Genomic DNA, 12,262 nt, shown 5'->3' with positions numbered 1-12,262 from the left:
CAGGCTGGACATCTTATTTTTTTAGAAACAGAGTCTCGCTCTGTCACCCCAGGCTGCAGTGCAGATGGTGCCATCACAGGTCACTGTAGCCTCAACTCCTAGGCCCAAGGAGGGAGCCATTCTCCCACCTCAGCCTTCTAGGTAGCTAGGACCATAGGCACACCCCACCATGCCCAGCTATTTCATGTTTTAATGTTTTTATAGAGACGGGGGCCTCACTGTGTTACCCAGGCTGGTCTCAAATGCCTGGCCTCAAGAGATCCTTCTGTCTCGGTTTCCCAAAGTGCTGAGATTTCAGGTGTCTCACACCTGGCCTCATGCAGGTCCCATGCCTGGCCTCACTTGATTCTTGACCAAATAACCTATTAAGAGGGCAGTTGCCAAGTGGTGGTTCTCTAACTTCATTCTTCCTGTATTGATTACTGGGTCAGTGGTCATTCTGTGGTAGGGAAGACTTTTCTCTTTGCTGTTTGTTTATTCAGGTATATCCGTGTGGATCGGGGGCGGGGGTGAAGTTTGAGCATTGTGCAATTGAACAAGTTGTGATACGTCCCTGCTGTCATTGATTTTGATGTCCAGACTGCCCCTGGCTTGGCCAGTGGGAGCCCCTAACTTGGGCCTGTTTCCGTGTCTCCCTCAGGACACCAGCCACGTCCTTTGCTTCCTACAGCCTCCACATGCTAGCCTCCTGAAGCGACACGTGTCTCATCAGACATCTGTGAGTGCAGACCCTGCCTCCCAGGAGGTCTGGAGGTCAGAAAGTCTGCTCCAGGTGAGAGCTGAGCTGGTCTCAGCTTCTGTTTCAAAAGAAACTATTCAGCCACCTTCCACCATGTGGCGCAGAGTCCCAGCGGTGGCCCCTCAGCCTGGGGCTGATTCTAAATTGTTGGTATTTTCCTGCGATGACATTTAGACAACATGAAAATAAATCTGCCCACCCACCTAACATACATGCCATGGATGGTGTTTTTCATCCCAGGACCGCGCGTCCGCCGGAGTTGTTTCATTTTGCCCGTGGTGGGAACAATCGTTGCAGAGTCTCTCGGTGTCCCTCTCTCGTGTTGTTGGAGATGTTCCCTACGATTACCAGCATGTGGATATTCAGCACTGCCCCAGTAGCGCTTTTGTGACACGGAACGGTGAGGGGTTTGTGCAGCCTCTGTTGATTCAGGGGATCCAAATAGTAGGTGACAGAATCCTTTGTTTTCCCAGGAGGCTCCAGCCTCTCACGATGGTGTGGGCTGGCTCACTCCCTGAGTACTGTCCACCAAGTCCTGGCTGTGTCTTCTGAGCACAACTTGGAGAAATTTGGCAGGTGCTGCTTCTGATACTGGATCCTAGGACTGATTTTGTAGCCACAGCCTCACTGTTGACGCCTGGTATGTAGATAAGACAGGATTCTGTCTCCGACCTCGTACATAACTCCTAGTATGTGGGGTGCTGTGCTTTTTGAAGCCTCCAAACCATTTCACAGCAGCCTCAGGTGCTAGAATGGTAGGAACCATTGCCCCTGTTCACAGAGGGGACCACGATACCCAGACAGCTCTTGGCTGTGTGGACAGTGGGATGTGCTGGCCATGAAGAGGACAGGAGACCATGACACAGGCTTACAGGACAGAACTGGAAGGTTCTGCTGTTTCCTGGACCAAAGCATTAATGCTTCTTGTTTTTTTAATTAAGAAAAAAATTGTAATTGTAAAATATACATAACATAAAATTTACTGTCTTAACCACTTCCAAGTGTACAGTCAGTAGTGTTAAATACATTCACGTTGTTGTGCATCCAATCTCCAGAATCTTGCAAAACTGAATCTGAACCGGACGAGGTGTGAGAACTCACTCCTGTAATCCTAGCACTTTGGGAGGCCAAGGTGGGAAAGATTGCTTGAGGCCAGGAGTTTGAGACCAGCCTCGCCAACATAGTGAGACCCTGTGTCTCTCTCTCTTTTTTTTTTTAAACAGAGTCTCGTTCTGTCGCCCAGGCTGGAGTGCAACGGTGCGATCTCGGCTCACTGCAACCTCTGCCTCCCAGGTTCAAGCGATTCTGCTGCCTCAGCCTCCTGAGTAGCTAAGATTACAGGCACCTGCCACCGTGCCTGGCTAATTTTTGTATTTTTAGTAGAGTTGGGCTTCTCCATCCTGGCCAGGCTGGTCTTGAACTTCTGACTTCGTGATGCACCTGCCTCGGCCTCCCAAAGTGCTGGGATTACAGGCGTGAGCCACCGTGCCCGGCCCCCCCATCTCTTTTAATAAAAAAAAGAAACTGAACAATTAAACAATGGTGGTGTCTCCTCCACCATCAGCAGCGCCTTTGTGTTTTCCCATGAAGTGATGGCCCGGGGCAGACCCATGCCCAGCATAGTGGCACCATAGTTAGCCTCCTGTCTGCCCCCCACTCCCCAACCTCCTCCAGAGCATGAGCAAGCAGCTGTACTCATGGTGTGTGGGGGCCTGGCGCCCTCCTACATGCAGCCTGGCCTGCTTCCTCCCCCTCCGCCTCGCCTCTCCCCGCTCCCTCTCTGGGCAGTGTGCCCTAGGCACACAACCTGTAGTCTGGTGCCCATGGCGTCTGTGCATCAGTGGGCTTGGGAGACTTTGGCTTTGTTGCTGACAAAATTCTTGAGGGCTTTCTCCAGAATGAAGGACCTGTGGGTGATGGAGTTAAACTACAGGAGAGCCTCCTGTCACTTTTCCTTTGGTTCTGGGGAAGAGCTGTGGGCCTGCTTCTGCCACAGTCTCTGCAGCCAGTTCTGTGGCCCCATGCTTTGCCATGTGAAGGATCTCTGAGCATAGGTTCCCCCAAATCCTCACCCTCGGCATCACCTGGAAGGAGAACGAGGAAAAGCTGGGGACCCCATCTTGGGCCTCCTGAGTCACAAAGAGCCTGCAGTGCCCTTCCTGCTTCCAGAGCAGACTTGTTGCGTGTGCCTGGCTGGTGCCTGGGGGCCTGGTTTGTTCCCAGGGCCGCGCTTCTCCCTGGGGCCCTAGGGCACTTGCTCAGCGCTCTTGCATGTGACTTGACCTGGCAGGGGCAGGGGCCGCTGCACTGTGTCACCTTCTTGTCTGCTGGTTCTGCCTACTGAGTGAGTGGAAATACACCTACTTTCAAGGGCCAGCCAGAAAGGCTCTTCTGGGCTGTTGCCTGTGAGGATTTTGTGTCCTCACGGGCCAAGGGAACTGGCAGGGGGTTGTCCCCGCAGAGGGCAGGAGGTGCCTTTCCCTGCTTCCCAATGTTCACTTCCTCTTGGCCAGATCTTGGGTCGGGTGAGCCCTGCTCAGAATGACTTGCAGTGGTGGGACAAAGTGCCCAGAGACACTCCACTTTTTGCCTCTTCCAGTTGAGGCAAAAAACAAAATGTGAGAAAACTGAGTGGGTAGGAGTCAGAGAAGGCAGCTATGGAGGTCCGTGTCCCCCAAGGCCTCTTGCCGCTTGCCCAGGCCTATGCTGCACCTGCCATACAGAAATCCCTGCCCGTCCCTGCTAGCCCTTATTTCCAGATGCAGGAAGTGAGGCTCCCGGGGTTGCCCTGCACTCCCTAGTTGAATCCAAGGTGCGTGCTTACTCCCTGGTGGCCCTGTGGGCCGTAAAGATGGCCAGCGGCCCCACAGGCCACTGTGTTCCTTTAAGCGAGGGCAGAGACACACTGGAGAACTGTGTCTGATTCCTGCCTGAGCCCCAGGTCTGGCACAGAGGAAGGCTGTGAAGGCGACACCTTCCTGCCCTGCTCCTTCCCGCCCTGCTCTGCGTGCTGTGGCATCTAGCAGGTGTATCCTGATCTCTCCTGTGTGGAGCCCAGTGGCTGTGCTGCTTGGGCAGGAGGCATGGCGCTCATGAGGCAGGATATGCGCCAGGCCAGCTCTGGCTGTGCTGGGCTGAAGGGGTGCTTCAGAGGCTGCAGCGCTGTAGGGCGGTAGATTGGAGGGTCCTGGCTGGGGGCCAGCTTAGCCTCAGTTTCCTGCTGCCTGTAAGTCTGTGTGGCTGTGGCCAGGTCCTCGGGGGCTTCTGCCCTTGCGAGCCCTCCATATCTGTAGGGTGGGAGTTCCTGGTGCATTAGGAGAGGCTGCCTCCTGGAGTCAGAGCTGATGCACACACCACCTCGGCTGACCTCCAGACTTGGGGGTGCGGAGGGCAGGGCCTGGGGGCCTGAGCCTGTGCTCCTGTCTGTGCTACCCTTGGGGACCTGTCCTCATCCTCAGCTCTCAGAGAGATCCACTCATGGAGGGGACATTGCTTGAGTTTTAGACACATAGGAATTGACCATGTCTTATGCAAATTTGATAAATTTCTCAAAACAACCCAGGGAAATCCAGTCAATTACATATGTATCTTCTCTGGGCAGAGTCCTTCTCCTGGAACATGCTTTGACAGTTTCTTTTCTGGGCCTCGGGATCTTGAGGCCTTGGTGGCTGACAGCACGTCCCAGAGAAGACCCTGAGCACTTGAAGGGCTGTGGTGTGCACATGGCACACACAGTGTGGCCTCAGAGTCACTGGGGAGAGCGGGTCCCATCTGGAAGGGCGGTGAGTTGGGCCCTTCCAATGAGCTAGAGAGGCCTTTAGGCCTCAGCGACACTGCGAGGCCACCTCGGTGAGCTGGAGGGTCTATCCACCCCCAGCCTCCAAGGCTGAGGAGAGTGCCGCCACAGCCCTGGCCTGGCTGCTGAGGAGGGTGCTGCACTGGCCACAGCTGCTGGGACGGCAATTGTTTGGATGGTCACTGACCACGCTTTTGTTGTTTTTTTTCTTCTCACTTCTCGGCTCGTTCTCATTGCTTTCTTTCTCCACTTCCCCCTCCTATGTCCGGTCCCATGTTTCCCCTTCCCCACCCTGTCCTCTCATGCTTTCCTCTTCTGCCACTTCCGGCTTTGATCTGTTCACCGTCTCAGCTGGAGGTTCTGCACTACCGACTCTGTGTCTCCAGCGCCCACCACAGCCCCCTGCAGCCCAACCTCCAGGCCCTCCACACCTACCAAGTATATGCTGCGCTCCTTGATTCCCTTCCCCTGCCCAGAGTGCGTGTCCGTGCCTGGCAAAGCAAGGGGCTGGCTGGGCCCAGCCGCGGGTGACAGAAGCTACTTTCAGGCAGAGCGAAGCCCCTGTGTTGCGGGAGGCAGAGATCAGCCTCCAGCCTGGCCTGGCCCTTGGCTTTGCAGACTGGCCCGGTTTGTGGGGGTGGGGTGTGGCTGTGTGGCAGAACGAGGCACGTGGCCCAGACTGGCCAGCTCCCCACCAGTGGAGGAGTCCCAAGGTCTCTGGTGTTGAGGCTCCATGCTTGGCCCTGGTTTGAAGAGCTGGAGTCGTGAGGCCTCTGCAGTGGCCCGGTTCACCCCCACTCTGCAGGGCCTGGTGCTCAGGAAGGAGCTGAAGACACAGAGGCCTGGGACTTACAGTAATGTGGGTGCTGCCCTGTTCAGAACTGTCACCCACACTGGAGGTTCTGTGAGACTGTGTGTCTGAGGCAGGGGGTTGGTGAGGACCTGGAGCTTGGCCCTATAGCCCACAGAGGCTGTCAGTCCTTGACGGCCCAGCCTGGGCCCCGCCTTCACCTAGGGAGCCTCAGCCATTCGTAGACACCTCCAGAGGGGGATGAGAATAGGTAGCGATCTCAAAGAGGTCGTGGTCTGCCTAGGCACAAATGACAAGTGTATGGATGGATTTGAGGTCAGTGAAGCAGAGTTCAGGCCCATGGGGGATTTCGGAGACAACAGAGTTAGCGAGTCTGTGAGAGCCTGGGGGACGAGCCGTGCCCACAGCCAGGGCCTGCCCCATTCACCCTGCGAAGGAGCACACGTGATTGAATGGGAATTTGAGCACAGGATGGATAAACATGTGGGCCCTGAGTGCCGGTGGGATGGGGTGGTGACCACAGCATGTGGTGGCATCCCTGTTCTGTGGTAGCCACTGGAGAAGACTTTGGTCAGGGAGGGAGGGCAGTGTCCAGGAAGCATCTAGTAACCCGCACGGCAGTAGGGGTGACCAGGGAGGTCCTGGAGGGGTGAGCTGAGGTGTTGTGAGGCTAGGCCCAGTGGGAAATGTGGGGCTTTGGGGACACATCTTTAAGAAGCAAGCAGGTACGACTGTGGCCAGGGACTCCACGTGGGACTGTGGCCCAGGAGGGGTGCAGAGCTGAGGGAAATCTGTGGCTCAGCAAACCTGTGGGAAAATAGCCTGAGGCTTTCATGTGACTGCTGGGGACAGGGCCTGACACCAGCCCCTCCAGACCCTCTGGAAAGACCAGGTGAGGCTGGGTAAGTGCACCCGCAGGGAAGGCAGGTTCCCAGTTCCCATGTGGATGCCATCCCCTCCTGTGAGCTGCAGGGAGGATGTCATGGCTCAGGATCCCAGGCCAGGATGGGAGGGAGGGCCAGGGGTGAGACTGGAGGAGAAGGACGCTGGTCTGACTTCCCACCCGCTGGTGCCCTTCTAGTCAGGCAATATAGGTACTGGTTTTCTCCTTTCTTCCAAAGCAATGCAAATTCATTGCCCAAAGACTTAAAGATACAGATAGATAGAAGAAAATAGCTGGGCACAGTGGCTCAAACCTGTAATCCCAGAACTTTGGGAGGCCAAGGCATGCAGATTGCTTGAGCTCAGGAGTTTGAGACCAGCCTGGGAAACATGGCGAGACCCCTGCCTCTACAAAAAAAGAAAAGAAAAGAAAAAAAAATTAGCTGGGTGCGGTGGTGTGTGCCTGTGGTCTCAGCTACTCGGGAGGCTGAAGTGGGAGGATCCCTTGAGCCCAGGAGGCAGAGGTTGCAGTGAACCGACATCATGCTGTTGCATTCCAGCCTGGGTGACAGAGTGAGACTCTGTCTCAAAAAAAAAAAAAAAGAAGAAGAAGAAGAAAGAAGAAGAAAAGAAAATACCTCCCACCCTATAGCTCCATTCTCAGCCTCAGCCACTGATCTGTGGGGTGTGTCACCTGGACCTGTGGGACATTTTCCTGACAGGGAGACTTGAGCGGATGGTGATGTGGGCAGTGGCCCCTGCGGGGTCTGCAGCATCCGAGGATATACCTAGAGGCCGGGCCCTGCACCAGCCTCAGCATCACAGATGTGTTGAGGCCCAAAGGGCTGGGGGTAAGCATGGAGAGGTGAGCATGTCCACTCGGACTCAGTGCCCCTGTTCTCCTGCCCTCATCCACTCTTGATGCTCCTACCTGCCCTCCCAATGCTGGACAACCAGAGAAAGCCCATGGCCAGCACAAAGGCTTTTCCTTACGGGTGTAGGTCTCCAGGATCCTGCTTGTACATTATAAATCAAAAGCTTGGCCTGTTAGCTTGACTGTGCTCTTGTCTTGGGGTTTTCCTGACCACAGGTCTGTGGGCAACAGAGGAATTGATATCCAGAGCTTCTCCTGGGCTGAGCCCTTATCTGGCTGTGTCCAGAATGAGGAGCAGTTGGAAGGAACTGGGGAAGAAAGCGAAGGTTCTTATTTTTTGAATAGGGTATTACTTTGTCACCCAGGCTAGAGTGCAGTGGCACGATCCTAGCTCACTGTGCCAAGAACTCCTGGGCTGAAGTGATCCTCCCACCCTAGCCTCTTGAGTCATTAGAACTACAGGCACACACCACCATGCCCAGCTAACTTTTAAAAATTTTTGTAGAGACAGGGCTTCCCTATGTTGCCCAAGCTAATCTCAAATTCCTGGCCTCAGCCATCTTACCTGGGAGACCCTGGATCCAGAGCTTGGGGGTGACACCCGCCTCCTCTTGCCCTGAGGATCAAGATAGGCAGCAATGGCCAAGGGCGCAACCTGGCGGGCCATGGCCCTGTGCCACCCACTGCGGGTGTGCAGCGGTACAGAAGCAGATGTGTCTGTCTCAGTAAGTCCTCCTCAGGTGGGCTGTGCGGGCACTGGGCCAAGCACTTCCCTACCACAAGCTGGCCGCAGTTCAGACCAAGCAGTGCAAGGCACATCCGCTGGGTGCCAGGCACAGTGGCGGCTCCACTCTTTGCCTGGCTCGTGCCTCCTGTGTGGAGGCAGATCAACTGCCCCAGGGCAGGATGTGGTCAGACCTGGAGGCCACGTGCTGCAGCCCTTCCCAGGTCCTGACCCCTTCTCCTCCACCGAGGAATCATTCATGCCCACCAAGGAGCACATGATGGTGCTGCGCCTGCCACTGAAGCACCTGCACACCTTTGCCAACAGCCTGAAGCCAGAGCAGACCTCACCTTTCAGCCACTCCCACACCAGCAGCCCCCTGGAGGAGTTCAGTGTCTCCTCCTCTTTCCCCCACTCTGGTGTTGCCCACAGCGACCTCTCCCCACTTGGGCTGGCAGAGTGGGCTGTTTTGTGTGGGGCTGAGGTGAGGTGTGTGCAGGGGATGCAATGGCTTGGCCGCCTGCATGCTGGGTGTGTCCTTGGGATGTTCCCTAACCTTGGTTTCTTCCTCTGAAGAATGGGGCTAAAACCAGCTCTTACCTCTCAGAGGTGCCTAGTGCTCTCCCCTGGCAGAGTCAATCCTCGCTAATGGTAGCCCCAGGCAGGGCCACCTTACTGTGCAAGCAGTGGTGACCCTCCCCTCCCCTGCAGGCCACTGTCCCGAGGTTCATCCAGCAGAAACTCTACCTGTTCCTGCAGCATTGCTTTGGCCACTGGCCCCTGGACCCATTGTTCGGAGCTAGGAGTGTCGGCCCCATCTCATGCGTGCCTGAGTCCTCTGTGTGCCCCAATGAGGGAGGTCCCCTGGGGTGGATGAAGGAGGAGAACAAATGTCACAGAGACCTTGGAGAGGAGGGGCCTTGGAGGTCACATTGTTCTTTCTGCTTCAGTTTCCAAAGCCAACTCTCACGTACAGCAAAGCCTTGCTCCGTCCCATCTGTCTGGTGCCAAACGGGTTTCTGCTCTTACACAACCAGGGAGCACTGGGTCCTGTGGGCTGGGAAAAGCCCGCCCATGACCCTGGCTTCCGAAGCGACAGTGAGAGAGCCAAACCTCACAGGGCTGCGCGTGTCTCTCCTGCGCCCTCTGGGGGATGTGGGAAGAGTCAGTGTAGCTGCTGCCTGGGGACCTGGCCTCCAGACTACGGGAGGATTTGGCCCCAGCCACTGGGCCTTCAGCACACACCTCCCCGACAGGTCCTGGAGGTGTGGCTGAGCTACCTGCAGCCCTGGCGATGTGCGACTGACAAGCAGGCTCCCAGCAGCGACTCCCAGCCCTGGTGTGCCTGAGAAACGGTAAGCCCTGGTCCCCTCTCCTCACAGCCATGCCACTGGCTCCCCTGGGCAGATGTTGCTCATCATGCAGGCCAAGCACATGGCCAAGTCCATCTCGGACCCGTGTGTGGAGAGTCCGACTGGCTGCTCCTTCCTGTTGTGGCCGGGCTTTGGCCCCACGGACACCAACAGCTCCTATTCAGCCAATGACCTGGACGAGATGGGGCATGACAGCGTCTAGGACAGGAGGCTAGCACAGTGGCCTATGCTGGGGTCAGCCTGGACCTGGCTCTGGCGGCCTCCTGGGCTCTTCTCCCAGCCCCTGCTGAGTAGAGCACAGACCAGCCCTTCCTAGGCTCAACTTTGCCAGACCCTAGAATTGGTTTCTCATGGAAGCAGTGGATGACCTGTCCCCTCTCCCTTCTGGCCCAGACAGATTTTCATAGTGACCTGCAAACTGTGCCTTGACCCTTCCTTACCAGCACAGAGCAGACCAGTGGCTGCCTTCCCCTCATCTCCTGCTTGATCCTCATAGCAGACCTCCCAGGCGTCTGTGGCACCTGGCATAGCCACTGACCTCTCCCTTCCTTGCCCGAGGCCTTCCCCTTTGGACCCTCTGGGGGATCCTCCCTCAGCCCCCTCAGGCTCTGGGCCAGCCTCTGCCATGGTGGCTTCAGTCCTCTTGGAAAGGGGCCTCAGCCCTGCTAAGGATTCAGCATCCTCAGAGGGCCTGGGTCTCACCTGCCTGTGTCCTGCCCTGCCTGCCTGCCAACAGTCCTGAGCTGTCAACCATGATACTTTGTCACCTTGGCCAGGGAGAGTCTGAAAGCCTGGGAACGAGCAGGGTAGGGGCATGGATGGGCGCAGCCCCCACCTCCACCTCCAGTGGAAGGGCTGGCCCAACCTGCCACCTCGGTCCCCAGGGTGCCCTTTGTCCAGGAGAACCTGCTGATGTACACCAAGCTGTTCGTGGGCTTCCTGAACCACGTGCTCCACACAGACCTGGTCAGCCCCAAGCACTGTTCATGGTGTTCCGAATGGCCAGAGTCTTTGCCCAGCCCAACCTAGCCAAGATGATCCAGAACGGTAAGTCCTCAGCCCAGGCCAGCCTGGCAGACCCCGACCCAGCCAGACCAGAGCCAGTCCCTTAGCTGGTGGGTGACACCTCTTCAAGAGGGACCCACGTGTCCAGAGTGGGCCCCGGCAAAGGTTGCTGTAGAGACTCCTGGGACTCATCTGCGCAGTTAAGGCTGAGACCGGCTGCACGCTGCCTGCCTTGCAGCCACCAGGCACCAGGCACTGGGTGGAGGACAGCAGGTATACGCGCAGAGGGGGCTGCACAGACCAAGCTGCGGCCCCATGGCACCACAATTTCTCCCTGGCAACTCGTGGCAGCAGCCTGGGGAGGCTGTCTTGGTCCCTGGCGTGCGTTTGTCTCGGCTAGGTTGGACATTGGCTTCTGTCGCTCGTCCCGGTGTTTGCCCTCCTGCAGATACTGCTGGGGGCTCTGTGAGCCACCAGCTCCCTCACTTGCCCTCTCCATGTCAGCCACCTACTAAATGGGAGACACTGCCAGGCAGGGCCTCAGGAGGACACCCCTGGGTCATGGCTCCCCAGATACCTTGGAGGCATCCTGAAAACCTGTGGGCAGTAACCAGGTACTCTGTGCCTCCGGAAGTGGGTGCTAGGTTCATCTCCTGCCTTCCAGTTCGAGCAGCTGTTCCTGGAGCCGGAGCTTGTCATGCCCCGCTGCCAGCACCAATTCTTCACAGCCTGCACATTCGCCAGCGGCTTCCTGTCATCGTGGCCACCAGTGGTCACTGATACCTCCTTCAAGGTAAAGAGCCACGTCTAGAGCCTGGAGGGCCAAGACTGCAAGTACACCCTGATTTTCGGGCCTGAGGCCCACACCCTGGTGAGTGGGTCGGTGGTGCCCATCCACAGGGCCCCTGGAGCCATGGGACTGAGCAGAGGCAGGAAAGTGCTGTGTTCTGGCTGGAGGGAGGGAGGCTGGGCGTAGAGTTGACGCACTTCTCCTTCCCCTGTTTCAGTAAAATCTGATTTGTTTCTGATAATGAAGGCAGTGTTGGGAAATTTCACATTTAGAAGATCATCCTTTAGTCTTTAAAAGTCCTCCAGCAGAAGCTGCTCCTCCCGTCACTCAGTGATCTGGCTGTGCATCCATCTTAGGGCCCCCAGTCAGCCTGCCTTGGTGGCAGCACAGGCCTCTCCTGCCAGTGACCTGCTCTTGCCTCCCTTGCAGGTCCCGCACCTCGCTCAGCTCATCACGCAGGCCAAGCACATGGCCAAGTCCATCTCAGACCCGTGTGTGGAGAGTCCGGCCGGCTGCTCCTTCCTGTTGTGGCCGGGCTTTGGCCCCACGGACACCAACGGCTCCTATTCAGCCAATGACCTGGACGAGATGGGGCATGACAGCGTCTAGAAGACAGACGAGTGCCTGGAGGAGGCCCTGGAGTATCTGCGCCAGATATTCCAGGTATGAGCAATGGGGCCTACCCCACGGCCATTAGGGTCCCCTTCCCCGAAGCGTCCATTCCCCCTTAGCCTGTGGTCTGCCATGCACCTGTCCCAGGCCCCATGCAGAAGAACCCAGTGTTGTGGGAGGCAGGCCCACACCCCGAGTCCGGGTGCCCTATTTGCCACCGTTAGAAGCTGGTAGGGTGAAGACTGGTCCCTTTCTTCACCTTGACACTGAGGGCAGAGGCGCTTCTCTCTCTCTGGCAGCTCAGTGAAGCGCAGCTCATGCAGTTCACACTTGCCTTGGGCACCATCCAGGATGAGAATGGAAAGCAGCAGCTCCCGACTACATTGCAGGTGAGGATGGACTCATCTCTACGCCCCTGGGCCAATACCAGGTGAGAGGCCCAAGTCCCAGAGTTGCATGGGCTGGGCCCTGACCTGTCCCCAGCTCCCTCCTGTGCTGTGAGCAGAGATGGCTTGGCTCTTCTGAGCTGTGTGCAGGGGCCATGTTTTCTTTTCTTTCTTTTTTTTGAAACAAGGTCTCCCTCTGTCGCCCAGGCTGGAGTGCAGTGGCAAGATCTCGGCTCACTGCACCTCCGCCTCCTGGGTTCAAGCGATTCT

General features: G+C 56.9%; 1 pseudogene; it reads left to right on the top strand.

Annotated features, from left to right (window-relative positions):
* Positions 1 to 640: 640 nt before the first annotated feature.
* Positions 641 to 12,262, top strand: part of LOC105524069 — a 12,821-nt pseudogene continuing 1,199 nt past the window's right edge.

The sequence above is a fragment of the Colobus angolensis genome, unplaced genomic scaffold (genome assembly GCF_000951035.1).
Source record: "Colobus angolensis palliatus isolate OR3802 unplaced genomic scaffold, Cang.pa_1.0 Scaffold484, whole genome shotgun sequence".
Lineage (NCBI taxonomy): Eukaryota > Metazoa > Chordata > Mammalia > Primates > Cercopithecidae > Colobus > Colobus angolensis.
This window is presented reverse-complemented; position numbering and strand designations above follow the sequence as displayed.